General features: G+C 41.6%; 1 long non-coding RNA gene across 1 annotated transcript; it reads left to right on the plus strand.

Annotated features, from left to right (window-relative positions):
- Positions 1–1,547: 1,547 nt before the first annotated feature.
- On the plus strand, positions 1,548–18,401 carry LOC117186146. Its single transcript, XR_004471277.1, has 5 exons — positions 1,548–3,374; positions 3,445–8,382; positions 8,453–13,157; positions 13,228–17,925; positions 17,996–18,401. It is a non-coding gene; the product is annotated as an uncharacterized LOC117186146 (long non-coding RNA).
- Positions 18,402–19,189: the final 788 nt, after the last annotated feature.

A 19,189-nucleotide genomic window follows, 5' to 3' on the forward strand; every position in this document is an offset into this window, starting at 1 on the left:
AAGTTAAGTACCTGGGCTATTCCATATCGGGTAACGGAATTAAACCAGATACGAAGGGATTACAGGCAGTAAAAGGGTTCCTATTCCCTACGAAAACGAATGAAGTGCAGAGTTTCTTAGGGTTATGTTCTTACTTTAGACGGTTCGTAAAAGATTTTTCTATGAAAGCTAAGCCCTTTTATGATTTGGTCAAAAAGACAGGAAGTTTGAATTCGGTATCGTAGAACTAGAATGTTTCGAGCAACTCAAAAGTAACTTGTTGGAAGCACCGATCTTGGAACTTTACAATCCCAGAGATACGACAGAATTACATTGCGATGCAAGTTCGTTGGGTTTCGGGTCAATTCTAATGCAGAAGAAGGGTGATGGCAGAATGCACCCAGTCTTCTATTTCTCCAAGCGAACAACAATTACCGAAGCCAAATACCACAGCTTTGAGCTGGAGACACTATGCACTACAACGGTTTAGAGTATACGTGCAAGGCATAACCTTCAAAATAGTGACAGACTGCAACGCGCTAACTATGACTCTAAACAAAAAAGAACTCAATCCACGCATTGCCCGCTGGGCGTTAGAGTTACAAAATTATGACTACAAATTAGAACACAGGTCAGGAAGCAGAATGCAACACGTAGATGCGCTAAGCAGAGCCATTCAGATACTCACGGTAGACACAAACACATTTGAAGAAAATGTAATTATATGCCAAAACAGAGATAACAAACTGATGGAGCTGAGAGAAACGTTACAGAAATCAGATCACAAACATTATGAGATGAGAAACGGAATAATATACAGGAAAAAAGATAACAATACTATCCTATTCTGCGTACCCGAGGAAATGGAAGGCCACGTACTCTATAAGTACCACGATGAACTAGGGCACGTCGGGATAGACAAGATGACCGACGCTATATCGCTATACCAAAAGGGTCGGGACCATTCGAGGTAGTACATATCGACCATTTCGGGCCAGTCGACAAAGGCAGGGCCAACAAACATGTTTTAGTAGTAATAGACGCGTTAACCAAATTCGTAAGACTTTATACGACCAAAACCACTAGCACAAAGGAAGCAGTAATTGCAATGAAAGATTATTTCCGAGCTTACAGTAGACCCAGATGCATTGTGTCAGACAGAGGAAGCTGTTTCACGTCAAAAGAGTTTGAAGAATTCTTAGAACATAGCAATGTTAAACACGTAAAGATAGCAACAGGGTCGCCACAGGCCAACGGGCAGGTAGAAAGGGTGAAGAGAAGTTTGGGACCCATGATTGCAAAGCTTGTTGACCCGGAAAAAGGATTACACTGGGATATGGTAGTAGAAACAGTAGAACACGCGATGAACAACACAATTCAAAGAACAATTAATGAACACCCGAGTAGAATGTTGTTTGGGGTCGTACAAAAAGGAAAGGTTTCAGATTTACTAAAAGATCATCTAGAAGAACTAACCGAACAACGGGCAACAAGGGATCTAGAAAAGATTATAACAGTAGCAGGCACTCATCAGGAAAAAATACAGTCTTATAACAAACTAGAAGCAGATTCAAAGCGAAGGGAGCCACACGTGTACGTAGATAATGATCTAGCTATGGTGAGAAATTTCGACACTCATATAGGGGTGTCTAAAAAGCTTATCCCGAAGTTCAAAGGACCTTATAAGATATCAAAGGTGCTAAAAAATGATAGGTATTTGCTAGAAGATGTAGAGGGGTTTCAACAATCAAGGATCGCGTATAAAGGAGTTTGGGCGGTGGCGAATATGAAGCCATGGATAGAAAATGGTAATAATGCAAATGTCACAGGGAATCAAAATGAAGAAAATGATTGAAATACGTAAACTTAAAATGTTAAGAGTAAACCACACCCAACTGTAATAAATCAATCTATCTAGAAACTAACTTAAATGTAAGGAGTTCGGGAGCACTCCGGTCAGGATGGCCAAATTGTAGCAAGGTAATAATTAGTAAGGCATTCAATTAGTATTTAAAATAGCATACAGCGCGCATTGGTATTTACCGCACCATCGATACACTCGGCGGGAAATACCAATAGTGAGATATCGGATAAGAAACATCGATAATAAAGTAACTTCACTTTGTAAATGGCGATCGTGAGAGACAGACGCGCAGCTAATAAAAAGAGTTATATCAAATCGCCGGGCTTGTGTTTTTGTACATAGGCAGTTCACCCACACACCGATATTGGTCACTACAATTCTCAGGTTAGACGGCCTACAATTTCAGAAGTGGGATAGGATCAACCGCCGCCAGTGAAAAATAGCGAAAATTTTTATTTTCTCGTCCGTCGAAGACGCCATCGCTGAAAAAAACATGTCGGGCTTGGTCGGCACGGAGGAGTTCTCGGCCGCCCAGCTGCGCGGATGGCTGGAGTCCCCCAATCTACCAAAAGGTGGAAGCAAAGCCGCCATGGCAGCGAGACTTAACGAAATACCAGTAGAGCTTCGGGGACAGGGACCACCGGCAGCCGAAACAAGCGAGAGCGAGAGGGAAGATGAGGCAGCCGCAGATCAAGACTCGACGAAGAGCGAACGCAAAGAGGCACAACAACAACCACGGCGAATATCGAGCAGACGTTGAAATATTAAAATTGCAAATCGAGCTGCTGAAGCTGCAGAGCGAGAGAGAGAAGGAAGGGAGAGTAGAGAACACAACACCAGCCGCCAACAATGACGCTGGCGTCATGCTGCTAAATGCCGCCAAAGACATGTTGCCAACATATCATGGCAACATTTCTGGAAACAACGATGACGTCACAACTTGGATCGCGCAGTTTAAGGCCATCGCAAAAGTGAACAAATTGAAGGAGGAGAAGCTACTAATGCTGCTAATGTCGAAGCTTAAGGACAAAGCATTGGTGTGGCTGCATTCGAGTCCGGAGCACATGTCGTTGCCAATCGATCAGTTGTTGAACGTCATGGAAGACATCGCAAGGAAAGCAAACTGTTGCTCCGCCGCAAGTTCGAGTCCCGTTCATGAGGACGTGACGAGGAGTTCTCAATGTACTTCAACGCCAAAGTGGCGCTGGCATCCCGCATAGTCATTGACGACGAGGAGTTTATCGACGGAGTCATTGAAGGTATCCCAGATGTAGGCCTGCGTAGGCAAGCCCACATGCAGTGATTTGGTGGTCCATATCAACTACTCAAGGCGTTCGAGAAGATCATGCTGCCAAAGAAGTACGGTTCAACTGAGGGGGCAAACACTGGAGCCTCGCCAACACCCACTCGCTGCTACAACTGCAACTCTTTGGGCCACGTGGCAGGGGAGTGCCGCAAGCCCAAGCGCGAAAGAGGAGCTTGATACGGATGCGGCAGCATGAGTCACCACTGTGACGAAAAGAAGAACAAGGTACATAACGATTACATATAAAAATTTAATATATACATTAGCAATTACAATAACAAATGCTTGTCCTTAGATTGCCTCATCGACTCAGGGAGCCCAATAAGTTTTATAAAGTTATCATGTCTAGAGCACCAGTCGGAAAATAAACTAAATAAAGCGGAAGAGCGCTCACGATTAAGTTCAAATGAAATCAAAGAAGATGATTTAAGTTTATATAAGTTTAACAAAGACAAGAAAAACAGAGAAATTGAATTTATTTTGAATAAAAATTCGGATTACGCTTATGTTGGACTAAACAATAGCAAACTTAACATCTTTGGTAAAATACCCAGTTTTGTAATTATTAACAAAAATCGAATCAACTTTGAATTACTAGTAGTGGCAGACGAGTCGATGGGCTATGAGGCTGTGTTAGGTAGGGATTTTATGAATTTATGCAAATTTAAAATTGTAAGTGAAATTTGCAAGGAGAAGGAGAGTGGGACAAAAAACAAGTGCGAAATAGAAAATAATTGTACAGAAAGGAGCAAGCGTGAAACAGATAACGAAAAAGGAATAAAAAATGAGTGTTTAGGAGAAGATGAGTGGTTAGAAGAAAGTGAGTGTGACATAAAAAATTAGTGTTTAGAAGAAAATGAGTGTGGAATAGAGAATGAGTGTTTAGGAAAAAATGTGTGTTTAGAAGAAAATGAGTGTGGAATAGAGAATGATTGTTTAGGAGAATATGAGTGTGAAGTAAAAGATGAGGGTGGTAAAGAGAACGAGCATGAAGTAGAAAGTGAAGGCAAGGTAGAAAATGAGTGTTCTGCAATGGTTGAATGTCTGCAAGACAGCGATACCTGCGAGAGCGTAAAAGCCAATTTCAACGAACTACCAAGCCAGTATCCAGACAAAGAAAACGATTGGGAGTTGAAAGTAGGGACAGATTGTAGCCAAAAACTCGCAGGACGACTTAAATACATGTTTAGGACAGCGTATGTAAACGCAGAAAGACCAAACTTACCACAAACCAAGTGGGAAATGAAGTTGAATTTCGAACACGAAAAACCGTTTCATTGCCCACTTAGAAGACTGTCGTATAGCGAGAAAGCCCAAGTACAGAAAATGATAGACGATTACACAGAAAAAGGTTACATCAGAACCAGTGAGTCAGTATACGTTTCGCCTATAGTACTGGTAAAAAAGAATTCAGGAGAGTTGAGACTGTGCGTCGATTATCGCACACTTAATAAAGGAATGATAAAGGACAATTACCCAACGCCTCTTATAGACGACCTACTAGATAAACTGTCAGGGAAAAGACTTTTCACCAAGTTAGACCTGAAGACTGGATACTTCCACGTATTTATGCATAAAGATTCAGTAAAATACACGTCGTTCACGACCCCGATGGGACAATACGAATGGCTGAGGATGCCGTTCGGGTAACGAAATGCATCTGCGGTGTTTCAAAGATTCACAAACAACATTTTCGCAGACATGGTAAAGGAAGACAAAGCTATAATATACATGGACGATATTATGGTAGCAACAAAAGATAGTGCTAGTCACATGGAAATTTTACAAGAAGTGATGAGACGATTGGTAGAGAATAAACTTGAATTAAGGATTGATAAATGCGAATTCTTACAGTCAGAAGTTAAGTACCTGGGCTATTCCATATCGGGTAACGGAATTAAACCAGATACGAAGGGATTACAGGCAGTAAAAGGGTTCCTAGTCCCTACGAAAACGAATGAAGTGCAGAGTTTCTTAGGGTTATGTTCTTACTTTAGACGGTTCGTAAAAGATTTTTCTATGAAAGCTAAGCCCCTTTATGATTTGGTCAAAAAAGACAGGAAGTTTGAATTCGGTATCGTAGAACTAGAATGTTTCGAGCAACTCAAAAGTAACTTGTTGGAAGCACCGATCTTGGAACTTTACAATCCCAGAGATACGACAGAATTACATTGCGATGCAAGTTCGTTGGGTTTCGGGTCAATTCTAATGCAGAAGAAGGGTGATGGCAGAATGCACCCAGTCTTCTATTTCTCCAAGCGAACAACAATTACCGAAGCCAAATACCACAGCTTTGAGCTGGAGACACTATGCACTACAACGGTTTAGAGTATACGTGCAAGGCATAACCTTCAAAATAGTGACAGACTGCAACGCGCTAACTATGACTCTAAACAAAAAAGAACTCAATCCACGCATTGCCCGCTGGGCGTTAGAGTTACAAAATTATGATTACAAATTAGAACACAGGTCAGGAAGCAGAATGCAACACGTAGATGCGCTAAGCAGAGCCATTCAGATACTCACGGTAGACACAAACACATTTGAAGAAAATGTAATTATATGCCAAAACAGAGATTGCAAACTGATGGAGCTGAGAGAAACGTTACAGAAATCAGAACACAAACATTATGAGATGAGAAACGGAATAATATACAGGAAAAAAGATAACAATACTATCCTATTCTGCGTACCCGAGGAAATGGAAGGCCACGTACTCTATAAGTACCACGATGAACTAGGGCACGTCGGGATAGACAAGATGACCGACGCTATATCGCTATACCAAAAGGGTCGGGACCATTCGAGGTAGTACATATCGACCATTTCGGGCCAGTCGACAAAGGCAGGGCCAACAAACATGTTTTAGTAGTAATAGACGCGTTCACCAAATTCGTAAGACTTTATACGACCAAAACCACTAGCACAAAGGAAGCAGTAATTGCAATGAAAGATTATTTCCGAGCTTACAGTAGACCCAGATGCATTGTGTCAGACAGAGGAAGCTGTTTCACGTCAAAAGAGTTTGAAGAATTCTTAGAACAGAGCAATGTTAAACACGTAAAGATAGCAACAGGGTCGCCACAGGCCAACGGGCAGGTAGAAAGGGTGAACAGAAGTTTGGGACCCATGATTGCAAAGCTTGTCGACCCGGAAAAAGGATTACACTGGGATATGGTAGTAGAAACAGTAGAACACGCGATGAACAACACAATTCAAAGAACAATTAATGAACACCCGAGTAGAATGTTGTTTGGGGTCGTACAAAAAGGAAAGGTTTCAGATTTACTAAAAGATCATCTAGAAGAACTAACCGAACAACGGGCAACAAGGGATCTAGAAAAGATTATAACAGTAGCAGGCACTCATCAGGAAAAAATACAGTCTTATAACAAACAAGAAGCAGATTCAAAGCGAAGGGAGCCACACGTGTACGTAGATAATGATCTAGCTATGGTGAGAAATTTCGACACTCATATAGGGGTGTCTAAAAAGCTTATCCCGAAGTTCAAAGGACCTTATAAGATATCAAAGGTGCTAAAAAATGATAGGTATTTGCTAGAAGATGTAGAGGGGTTTCAACAATCAAGGATCGCGTATAAAGGAGTTTGGGCGGTGGCGAATATGAAGCCATGGATAGAAAATGGTAATAATGCAAATGTCACAGGGAATCAAAATGAAGAAAATGATTGAAATACGTAAACTTAAAATGTTAAGAGTAAACCACACCCAACTGTAATAAATCAATCTATCTAGAAACTAACTTAAATGTAAGGAGTTCGGGAGCACTCCGGTCAGGATGGCCAAATTGTAGCAAGGTAATAATTAGTAAGGCATTCAATTAGTATTTAAAATAGCATACAGCGCGCATTGGTATTTACCGCACCATCGATACACTCGGCGGGAAATACCAATAGTGAGATATCGGATAAGAAACATCGATAATAAAGTAACTTCACTTTGTAAATGGCGATCGTGAGAGACAGACGCGCAGCTAATAAAAAGAGTTATATCAAATCGCCGGGCTTGTGTTTTTGTACATAGGCAGTTCACCCACACACCGATATTGGTCACTACAATTCTCAGGTTAGACGGCCTACAATTTCAGAAGTGGGATAGGATCAACCGCCGCCAGTGAAAAATAGCGAAAATTTTTATTTTCTCGTCCGTCGAAGACGCCATCGCTGAAAAAAACATGTCGGGCTTGGTCGGCACGGAGGAGTTCTCGGCCGCCCAGCTGCGCGGATGGCTGGAGTCCCCCAATCTACCAAAAGGTGGAAGCAAAGCCGCCATGGCAGCGAGACTTAACGAAATACCAGTAGAGCTTCGGGGACAGGGACCACCGGCAGCCGAAACAAGCGAGAGCGAGAGGGAAGATGAGGCAGCCGCAGATCAAGACTCGACGAAGAGCGAACGCAAAGAGGCACAACAACAACCACGGCGAATATCGAGCAGACGTTGAAATATTAAAATTGCAAATCGAGCTGCTGAAGCTGCAGAGCGAGAGAGAGAAGGAAGGGAGAGTAGAGAACACAACACCAGCCGCCAACAATGACGCTGGCGTCATGCTGCTAAATGCCGCCAAAGACATGTTGCCAACATATCATGGCAACATTTCTGGAAACAACGATGACGTCACAACTTGGATCGCGCAGTTTAAGGCCATCGCAAAAGTGAACAAATTGAAGGAGGAGAAGCTACTAATGCTGCTAATGTCGAAGCTTAAGGACAAAGCATTGGTGTGGCTGCATTCGAGTCCGGAGCACATGTCGTTGCCAATCGATCAGTTGTTGAACGTCATGGAAGACATCGCAAGGAAAGCAAACTGTTGCTCCGCCGCAAGTTCGAGTCCCGTTCATGAGGACGTGACGAGGAGTTCTCAATGTACTTCAACGCCAAAGTGGCGCTGGCATCCCGCATAGTCATTGACGACGAGGAGTTTATCGACGGAGTCATTGAAGGTATCCCAGATGTAGGCCTGCGTAGGCAAGCCCACATGCAGTGATTTGGTGGTCCATATCAACTACTCAAGGCGTTCGAGAAGATCATGCTGCCAAAGAAGTACGGTTCAACTGAGGGGGCAAACACTGGAGCCTCGCCAACACCCACTCGCTGCTACAACTGCAACTCTTTGGGCCACGTGGCAGGGGAGTGCCGCAAGCCCAAGCGCGAAAGAGGAGCTTGATACGGATGCGGCAGCATGAGTCACCACTGTGACGAAAAGAAGAACAAGGTACATAACGATTACATATAAAAATTTAATATATACATTAGCAATTACAATAACAAATGCTTGTCCTTAGATTGCCTCATCGACTCAGGGAGCCCAATAAGTTTTATAAAGTTATCATGTCTAGAGCACCAGTCGGAAAATAAACTAAATAAAGCGGAAGAGCGCTCACGATTAAGTTCAAATGAAATCAAAGAAGATGATTTAAGTTTATATAAGTTTAACAAAGACAAGAAAAACAGAGAAATTGAATTTATTTTGAATAAAAATTCGGATTACGCTTATGTTGGACTAAACAATAGCAAACTTAACATCTTTGGTAAAATACCCAGTTTTGTAATTATTAACAAAAATCGAATCAACTTTGAATTACTAGTAGTGGCAGACGAGTCGATGGGCTATGAGGCTGTGTTAGGTAGGGATTTTATGAATTTATGCAAATTTAAAATTGTAAGTGAAATTTGCAAGGAGAAGGAGAGTGGGACAAAAAACAAGTGCGAAATAGAAAATAATTGTACAGAAAGGAGCAAGCGTGAAACAGATAACGAAAAAGGAATAAAAAATGAGTGTTTAGGAGAAGATGAGTGGTTAGAAGAAAGTGAGTGTGACATAAAAAATTAGTGTTTAGAAGAAAATGAGTGTGGAATAGAGAATGAGTGTTTAGGAAAAAATGTGTGTTTAGAAGAAAATGAGTGTGGAATAGAGAATGATTGTTTAGGAGAATATGAGTGTGAAGTAAAAGATGAGGGTGGTAAAGAGAACGAGCATGAAGTAGAAAGTGAAGGCAAGGTAGAAAATGAGTGTTCTGCAATGGTTGAATGTCTGCAAGACAGCGATACCTGCGAGAGCGTAAAAGCCAATTTCAACGAACTACCAAGCCAGTATCCAGACAAAGAAAACGATTGGGAGTTGAAAGTAGGGACAGATTGTAGCCAAAAACTCGCAGGACGACTTAAATACATGTTTAGGACAGCGTATGTAAACGCAGAAAGACCAAACTTACCACAAACCAAGTGGGAAATGAAGTTGAATTTCGAACACGAAAAACCGTTTCATTGCCCACTTAGAAGACTGTCGTATAGCGAGAAAGCCCAAGTACAGAAAATGATAGACGATTACACAGAAAAAGGTTACATCAGAACCAGTGAGTCAGTATACGTTTCGCCTATAGTACTGGTAAAAAAGAATTCAGGAGAGTTGAGACTGTGCGTCGATTATCGCACACTTAATAAAGGAATGATAAAGGACAATTACCCAACGCCTCTTATAGACGACCTACTAGATAAACTGTCAGGGAAAAGACTTTTCACCAAGTTAGACCTGAAGACTGGATACTTCCACGTATTTATGCATAAAGATTCAGTAAAATACACGTCGTTCACGACCCCGATGGGACAATACGAATGGCTGAGGATGCCGTTCGGGTAACGAAATGCATCTGCGGTGTTTCAAAGATTCACAAACAACATTTTCGCAGACATGGTAAAGGAAGACAAAGCTATAATATACATGGACGATATTATGGTAGCAACAAAAGATAGTGCTAGTCACATGGAAATTTTACAAGAAGTGATGAGACGATTGGTAGAGAATAAACTTGAATTAAGGATTGATAAATGCGAATTCTTACAGTCAGAAGTTAAGTACCTGGGCTATTCCATATCGGGTAACGGAATTAAACCAGATACGAAGGGATTACAGGCAGTAAAAGGGTTCCTAGTCCCTACGAAAACGAATGAAGTGCAGAGTTTCTTAGGGTTATGTTCTTACTTTAGACGGTTCGTAAAAGATTTTTTTATGAAAGCTAAGCCCCTTTATGATTTGGTCAAAAAAGACAGGAAGTTTGAATTCGGTATCGTAGAACTAGAATGTTTCGAGCAACTCAAAAGTAACTTGTTGGAAGCACCGATCTTGGAACTTTACAATCCCAGAGATACGACAGAATTACATTGCGATGCAAGTTCGTTGGGTTTCGGGTCAATTCTAATGCAGAAGAAGGGTGATGGCAGAATGCACCCAGTCTTCTATTTCTCCAAGCGAACAACAATTACCGAAGCCAAATACCACAGCTTTGAGCTGGAGACACTATGCACTACAACGGTTTAGAGTATACGTGCAAGGCATAACCTTCAAAATAGTGACAGACTGCAACGCGCTAACTATGACTCTAAACAAAAAAGAACTCAATCCACGCATTGCCCGCTGGGCGTTAGAGTTACAAAATTATGACTACAAATTAGAACACAGGTCAGGAAGCAGAATGCAACACGTAGATGCGCTAAGCAGAGCCATTCAGATACTCACGGTAGACACAAACACATTTGAAGAAAATGTAATTATATGCCAAAACAGAGATTGCAAACTGATGGAGCTGAGAGAAACGTTACAGAAATCAGAACACAAACATTATGAGATGAGAAACGGAATAATATACAGGAAAAAAGATAACAATACTATCCTATTCTGCGTACCCGAGGAAATGGAAGGCCACGTACTCTATAAGTACCACGATGAACTAGGGCACGTCGGGATAGACAAGATGACCGACGCTATATCGCTATACCAAAAGGGTCGGGACCATTCGAGGTAGTACATATCGACCATTTCGGGCCAGTCGACAAAGGCAGGGCCAACAAACATGTTTTAGTAGTAATAGACGCGTTCACCAAATTCGTAAGACTTTATACGACCAAAACCACTAGCACAAAGGAAGCAGTAATTGCAATGAAAGATTATTTCCGAGCTTACAGTAGACCCAGATGCATTGTGTCAGACAGAGGAAGCTGTTTCACGTCAAAAGAGTTTGAAGAATTCTTAGAACAGAGCAATGTTAAACACGTAAAGATAGCAACAGGGTCGCCACAGGCCAACGGGCAGGTAGAAAGGGTGAACAGAAGTTTGGGACCCATGATTGCAAAGCTTGTTGACCCGGAAAAAGGATTACACTGGGATATGGTAGTAGAAACAGTAGAACACGCGATGAACAACACAATTCAAAGAACAATTAATGAACACCCGAGTAGAATGTTGTTTGGGGTCGTACAAAAAGGAAAGGTTTCAGATTTACTAAAAGATCATCTAGAAGAACTAACCGAACAACGGGCAACAAGGGATCTAGAAAAGATTATAACAGTAGCAGGCACTCATCAGGAAAAAATACAGTCTTATAACAAACAAGAAGCAGATTCAAAGCGAAGGGAGCCACACGTGTACGTAGATTATGATCTAGCTATGGTGAGAAATTTCGACACTCATATAGGGGTGTCTAAAAAGCTTATCCCGAAGTTCAAAGGACCTTATAAGATATCAAAGGTGCTAAAAAATGATAGGTATTTGCTAGAAGATGTAGAGGGGTTTCAACAATCAAGGATCGCGTATAAAGGAGTTTGGGCGGTGGCGAATATGAAGCCATGGATAGAAAATGGTAATAATGCAAATGTCACAGGGAATCAAAATGAAGAAAATGATTGAAATACGTAAACTTAAAATGTTAAGAGTAAACCACACCCAACTGTAATAAATCAATCTATCTAGAAACTAACTTAAATGTAAGGAGTTCGGGAGCACTCCGGTCAGGATGGCCAAATTGTAGCAAGGTAATAATTAGTAAGGCATTCAATTAGTATTTAAAATAGCATACAGCGCGCATTGGTATTTACCGCACCATCGATACACTCGGCGGGAAATACCAATAGTGAGATATCGGATAAGAAACATCGATAATAAAGTAACTTCACTTTGTAAATGGCGATCGTGAGAGACAGACGCGCAGCTAATAAAAAGAGTTATATCAAATCGCCGGGCTTGTGTTTTTGTACATAGGCAGTTCACCCACACACCGATATTGGTCACTACAATTCTCAGGTTAGACGGCCTACAATTTCAGAAGTGGGATAGGATCAACCGCCGCCAGTGAAAAATAGCGAAAATTTTTATTTTCTCGTCCGTCGAAGACGCCATCGCTGAAAAAAACATGTCGGGCTTGGTCGGCACGGAGGAGTTCTCGGCCGCCCAGCTGCGCGGATGGCTGGAGTCCCCCAATCTACCAAAAGGTGGAAGCAAAGCCGCCATGGCAGCGAGACTTAACGAAATGCCAGTAGAGCTTCGGGGACAGGGACCACCGGCAGCCGAAACAAGCGAGAGCGAGAGGGAAGATGAGGCAGCCGCAGATCAAGACTCGACGAAGAGCGAACGCAAAGAGGCACAACAACAACCACGGCGAATATCGAGCAGACGTTGAAATATTAAAATTGCAAATCGAGCTGCTGAAGCTGCAGAGCGAGAGAGAGAAGGAAGGGAGAGTAGAGAACACAACACCAGCCGCCAACAATGACGCTGGCGTCATGCTGCTAATTGCCGCCAAAGACATGTTGCTAACATATCATGGCAACATTTCTGCAAACAACGATGACGTCACAACTTGGATCGCGCAGTTTAAGGCCATCACAAAAGTGAACAAACTCCAAAGTGGCGCTGGCATCCCGCATAGTCATTGACGACGAGGAGTTTATCGACGGAGTCATTGAAGGTATCCCAGATGTAGGCCTGCGTAGGCAAGCCCACATGCAGTGATTTGGTGCTCCATATCAACTACTCAAGGCAGTTCAACTGAAGGGGCAAACACTGGAGCCTCGCCAACACCCACTCGCTGCTACAACTGCAACTCTTTGGGCCACGTGGCAGGGGAGTGCCGCAAGCCCAAGCGCGAAAGAGGAGCGTGATACGGATGCGGCAGCATGAGTCACCAGGTGTCACACTGTGACGAAAAGAAGAACAAGGTACATAACGATTACATATAAAAATTTAATATATACATTAGCAATTACAATAACAAATGCTTGTCCTTAGATTGCCTCATCGACTCAGGGAGCCCAATAAGTTTTATAAAGTTATCATGTCTAGAGCACCAGTCGGAAAATAAACTAAATAAAGCGGAAGAGCGCTCACGATTAAGTTCAAATGAAATCAAAGAAGATGATTTAAGTTTATATAAGTTTAACAAAGACAAGAAAAACAGAGAAATTGAATTTATTTTGAATAAAAATTCGGATTACGCTTATGTTGGACTAAACAATAGCAAACTTAACATATTTGGTAAAATACCCAGTTTTGTAATTATTAACAAAAATCGAATCAACTTTGAATTACTAGTAGTGGCAGACGAGTCGATGGGCTATGAGGCTGTGTTAGGTAGGGATTTTATGAATTTATGCAAATTTAAAATTGTAAGTGAAATTTGCAAGGAGAAGGAGAGTGGGACAAAAAACAAGTGCGAAATAGAAAATAATTGTATAGAAAGGAGCAAGCGTGAAACAGATAACGAAAAAGGAATAAAAAATGAGTGTTTAGGAGAAGATGAGTGGTTAGAAGAAAGTGAGTGTGACATAAAAAATGAGTGTTTAGAAGAAAATGAGTGTGGAATAGAGAATGAGTGTTTAGGAAAAAATGAGTGTTTAGAAGAAAATGAGTGTGGAATAGAGAATGATTGTTTAGGAGAATATGAGAGTGAAGTAAAAGATGAGGGTGGTAAAGAGAACGAGCATGAAGTAGAAAGTGAAGGCAAGGTAGAAAATGAGTGTTCTGCAGTGGTTGAATGTCTGCAAGACAGCGATACCTGCGAGAGCGTAAAAGCCAATTTCAACGAACTACCAAGCCAGTATCCAGACAAAGAAAACGATTGGGAGTTGAAAGTAGGGACAGATTGTAGCCAAGAACTCGCAGGACGACTAAAATACATGTTTAGGACAGCGTATGTAAACGCAGAAAGACCAAACTTACCACAAACCAAGTGGGAAATGAAGTTGAATTTCGAACACGAAAAACCGTTTCATTGCCCACTTAGAAGACTGTCGTATAGCGAGAAAGCCCAAGTACAGAAAATGATAGACGATTACACAGAAAAAGGTTACATCAGAACCAGTGAGTCAGTATACGTTTCGCCTATAGTACTGGTAAAAAAGAATTCGGGAGAGTTGAGACTGTGCGTCGATTATCGCACACTTAATAAAGGAATGATAAAGGACAATTACCCAACGCCTCTTATAGACGACCTACTAGATAAACTGTCAGGGAAAAGACTTTTCACCAAGTTAGACCTGAAGACTGGATACTTCCACGTATTTATGCATAAAGATTCAGTAAAATACACGTCGTTCACGACCCCGATGGGACAATACGAATGGCTGAGGATGCCGTTCGGGTAACGAAATGCATCTGCGGTGTTTCAAAGATTCACAAACAACATTTTCGCAGACATGGTAAAGGAAGACAAAGTTATAATATACATGGACGATATTATGGTAGCAGCAAAAGATAGTGCTAGTCACATGGAAATTTTACAAGAAGTGATGAGACGATTGGTAGAGAATAAACTTGAATTAAGGATTGATAAATGCGAATTCTTACAGTCAGAAGTTAAGTACCTGGGCTATTCCATATCGGGTAACGGAATTAAACCAGATACGAAGGGATTACAGGCAGTAAAAGGGTTCCTAGTCCCTACGAAAACGAATGAAGTGCAGAGTTTCTTAGGGTTATGTTCTTACTTTAGACGGTTCGTAAAAGATTTTTCTATGAAAGCTAAGCCCCTTTATGATTTGGTCAAAAAAGACAGGAAGTTTGAATTCGGTATCGTAGAACTAGAATGTTTCGAGCAACTCAAAAGTAACTTGTTGGAAGCACCGATCTTGGAACTTTACAATCCCAGAGATACGACAGAATTACATTGCGATGCAAGTTCGTTGGGTTTCGGGTCAATTCTAATGCAGAAGAAGGGTGATGGCAGAATGCACCCAGTCTTCTAATTCTCCAAGCGAACAACAATTACCGAAGCCAAATACCACAGCTTTGAGCTGGAGACACTATGCACTACAACGGTTTAGAGTATACGTGCAAGGCATAACCTTCAAAATAGTGACAGACTGCAACGCGCTAACTATGACTCTAAACAAAAAAGAACTCAATCCACGCATTGCCCGCTGGGCGATAGAGTTACAAAATTATGACTACAAATTAGAACACAGGTCAGGAAGCAGAATGCAACACGTAGATGCGCTAAGCAGAGCCATTCAGATACTCACGGTAGACACAAACACATTTGAAGAAAATGTAATTATATGCCAAAACAGAGATTGCAAACTGATGGAGCTGAGAGAAACGTTACAGAAATCAGAACACAAACATTATGAGATGAGAAACGGAATAATATACAGGAAAAAAGATAACAATACTATCCTATTCTGCGTAACCGAGGAAATGGAAGGCCACGTACTCTATAAGTACCACGATGAACTAGGGCACGTCGGGATAGACAAGATGACCGACGCTATATCGCTATACCAAAAGGGTCGGGACCATTCGAGGTAGTACATATCGACCATTTCGGGCCAGTCGACAAAGGCAGGGCCAACAAACATGTTTTAGTAGTAATAGACGCGTTCACCAAATTCGTAAGACTTTATACGACCAAAACCACTAGCACAAAGGAAGCAGTAATTGCAATGAAAGATTATTTCCGAGCTTACAGTAGACCCAGATGCATTGTGTCAGACAGAGGAAGCTGTTTCACGTCAAAAGAGTTTGAAGAATTCTTAGAACAGAGCAATGTTAAACACGTAAAGATAGCAACAGGGTCGCCACAGGCCAACGGGCAGGTAGAAAGGGTGAACAGAAGTTTGGGACCCATGATTGCAAAGCTTGTTGACCCGGAAAAAGGATTACACTGGGATATGGTAGTAGAAACAGTAGAACACGCGATGAACAACACAATTCAAAGAACAATTAATGAACACCCGAGTAGAATGTTGTTTGGGGTCGTACAAAAAGGAAAGGTTTCAGATTTACTAAAAGATCATCTAGAAGAACTAACCGAACAACGGGCAACAAGGGATCTAGAAAAGATTATAACAGTAGCAGGCACTCATCAGGAAAAAATACAGTCTTATAACAAACAAGAAGCAGATTCAAAGCGAAGGGAGCCACACGTGTACGTAGATAATGATCTAGCTATGGTGAGAAATTTCGACACTCATATAGGGGTGTCTAAAAAGCTTATCCCGAAGTTCAAAGGACCTTATAAGATATCAAAGGTGCTAAAAAATGATAGGTATTTGCTAGAAGATGTAGAGGGGTTTCAACAATCAAGGATCGCGTATAAAGAAGTTTGGGCGGTGGCGAATATGAAGCCATGGATAGAAAATGGTAATAATGCAAATGTCACAGGGAATCAAAATGAAGAAAATGATTGAAATACGTAAACTTAAAATGTTAAGAGTAAACCACACCCAACTGTAATAAATCAATCTATCTAGAAACTAACTTAAATGTAAGGAGTTCGGGAGCACTCCGGTCAGGATGGCCAAATTGTAGCAAGGTAATAATTAGTAAGGCATTCAATTAGTATTTAAAATAGCATACAGCGCGCATTGGTATTTACCGCACCATCGATACACTCGGCGGGAAATACCAATAGTGAGATATCGGATAAGAAACATCGATAATAAAGTTACTTCACTTTGTAAATGGCGATCGTGAGAGACAGACGCGCAGCTAATAAAAAGAGTTATATCAAATCGCCGGGCTTGTGTTTTTGTACATAGGCAGTTCACCCACACACCGATATTGGTCACTACAATTCTCAGGTTAGACGGCCTACAATTTCAGAAGTGGGATAGGATCAACCGCCGCCAGTGAAAAATAGCGAAAATTTTTATTTTCTCGTCCGTCGAAGACGCCATCGCTGAAAAAAACATGTCGGGCTTGGTCGGCACGGAGGAGTTCTCGGCCGCCCAGCTGCGCGGATGGCTGGAGTCCCCCAATCTACCAAAAGGTGGAAGCAACGCCGCCATGGCAGCGAGACTTAACGAAATACCAGTAGAGCTTCGGGGACAGGGACCACCGGCAGCCGAAACAAGCGAGAGAGAGAGGGAAGATGAGGCAGCCGCAGATCAAGACTCGACGAAGAGCGAACGCAAAGAGGCACAACACGGCGAATATCGAGCAGACGTTGAAATATTAAAATTGCAAATCGAGCTGCTGAAGCTGCAGAGCGAGAGAGAGAAGGAAGGGAGAGTAGAGAACACAACACCAGCCGCCAACAATGACGCTGGCGTCATGCTGCTAATTGCCGCCAAAGACATGTTGCTAACATATCATGGCAACATTTCTGCAAACAACGATGACGTCACAACTTGGATCGCGCAGTTTAAGGCCATCACAAAAGTGAACAAACTCCAAAGTGGCGCTGGCATCCCGCATAGTCATTGACGACGAGGAGTTTATCGACGGAGTCATTGAAGGTATCCCAGATGTAGGCCTGCGTAGGCAAGCCCACATGCAGTTATTTGGTGCTCCATATCAACTACTCAAGGCAGTTCAACTGAAGGGGCAAACACTGGAGCCTCGCCAACACCCACTCGCTGCTACAACTGCAACTCTTTGGGCCACGTGGCAGGGGAGTGCCGCAAGCCCAAGCGCGAAAGAGGAGCGTGATACGGATGCGGCAGCATGAGTCACCAGGTGTCACACTGTGACGAAAAGAAGAACAAGGTACATAACGATTACATATAAAAATTTAATATATACATTAGCAATTACAATAACAAATGCTTGTCCTTAGATTGCCTCATCGACTCAGGGAGCCCAATAAGTTTTATAAAGTTATCATGTCTAGAGCACCAGTCGGAAAATAAACTAAATAAAGCGGAAGAGCGCTCACGATTAAGTTCAAATGAAATCAAAGAAGATGATTTAAGTTTATATAAGTTTAACAAAGACAAGAAAAACAGAGAAATTGAATTTATTTTGAATAAAAATTCGGATTACGCTTATGTTGGACTAAACAATAGCAAACTTAACATCTTTGGTAAAATACCCAGTTTTGTAATTATTAACAAAAATCGAATCAACTTTGAATTACTAGTAGTGGCAGACGAGTCGATGGGCTATGAGGCTGTGTTAGGTAGGGATTTTATGAATTTATGCAAATTTAAAATTGTAAGTGAAATTTGCAAGGAGAAGGAGAGTGGGACAAAAAACAAGTGCCAAATAGAAAATAATTGTATAGAAAGGAGCAAGCGTGAAACAGATAACGAAAAAGGAATAAAAAATGAGTGTTTAGGAGAAGATGAGTGGTTAGAAGAAAGTGAGTGTGACATAAAAAATGAGTGTTTAGAAGAAAATGAGTGTCGAATAGAGAATGAGTGTTTAGGAAAAAATGAGTGCTTAGAAGAAAATGAGTGTGGAATAGAGAATGATTGTTTAGGAGAATATGAGTGTGAAGTAAAAGATGAGGGTGGTAAAGAGAACGAGCATGAAGTAGAAAGTGAAGGCAAGGTAGAAAATGAGTGTTCTGCAATGGTTGAATGTCTGCAAGACAGCGATACCTGCGAGAGCGTAAAAGCGAATTTCAACGAACTACCAAGCCAGTATCCAGACAAAGAAAACGATTGGGAGTTGAAAGTAGGGACAGATTGTAGCCAAGAACTCGCAGGACGACTAAAATACATGTTTAGGACAGCGTATGTAAACGCAGAAAGACCAAACTTACCACAAACCAAGTGGGAAATGAAGTTGAATTTCGAACACGAAAAACCGTTTCATTGCCCACTTAGAAGACTGTCGTATAGCGAGAAAGCCCAAGTACAGAAAATGATAGACGATTACACAGAAAAAGGTTACATCAGAACCAGTGAGTCAGAATACGTTTCGCCTATAGTACTGGTAAAAAAGAATTCGGGAGAGTTGAGACTGTGCGTCGATTATCGCACACTTAATAAAGGAATGATAAAGGACAATTACCCAACGCCTCTTA

Source organism: Drosophila miranda, chromosome XR (assembly GCF_003369915.1).
Source record: "Drosophila miranda strain MSH22 chromosome XR, D.miranda_PacBio2.1, whole genome shotgun sequence".
NCBI classification, from domain to species: Eukaryota; Metazoa; Arthropoda; class Insecta; order Diptera; family Drosophilidae; genus Drosophila; species Drosophila miranda.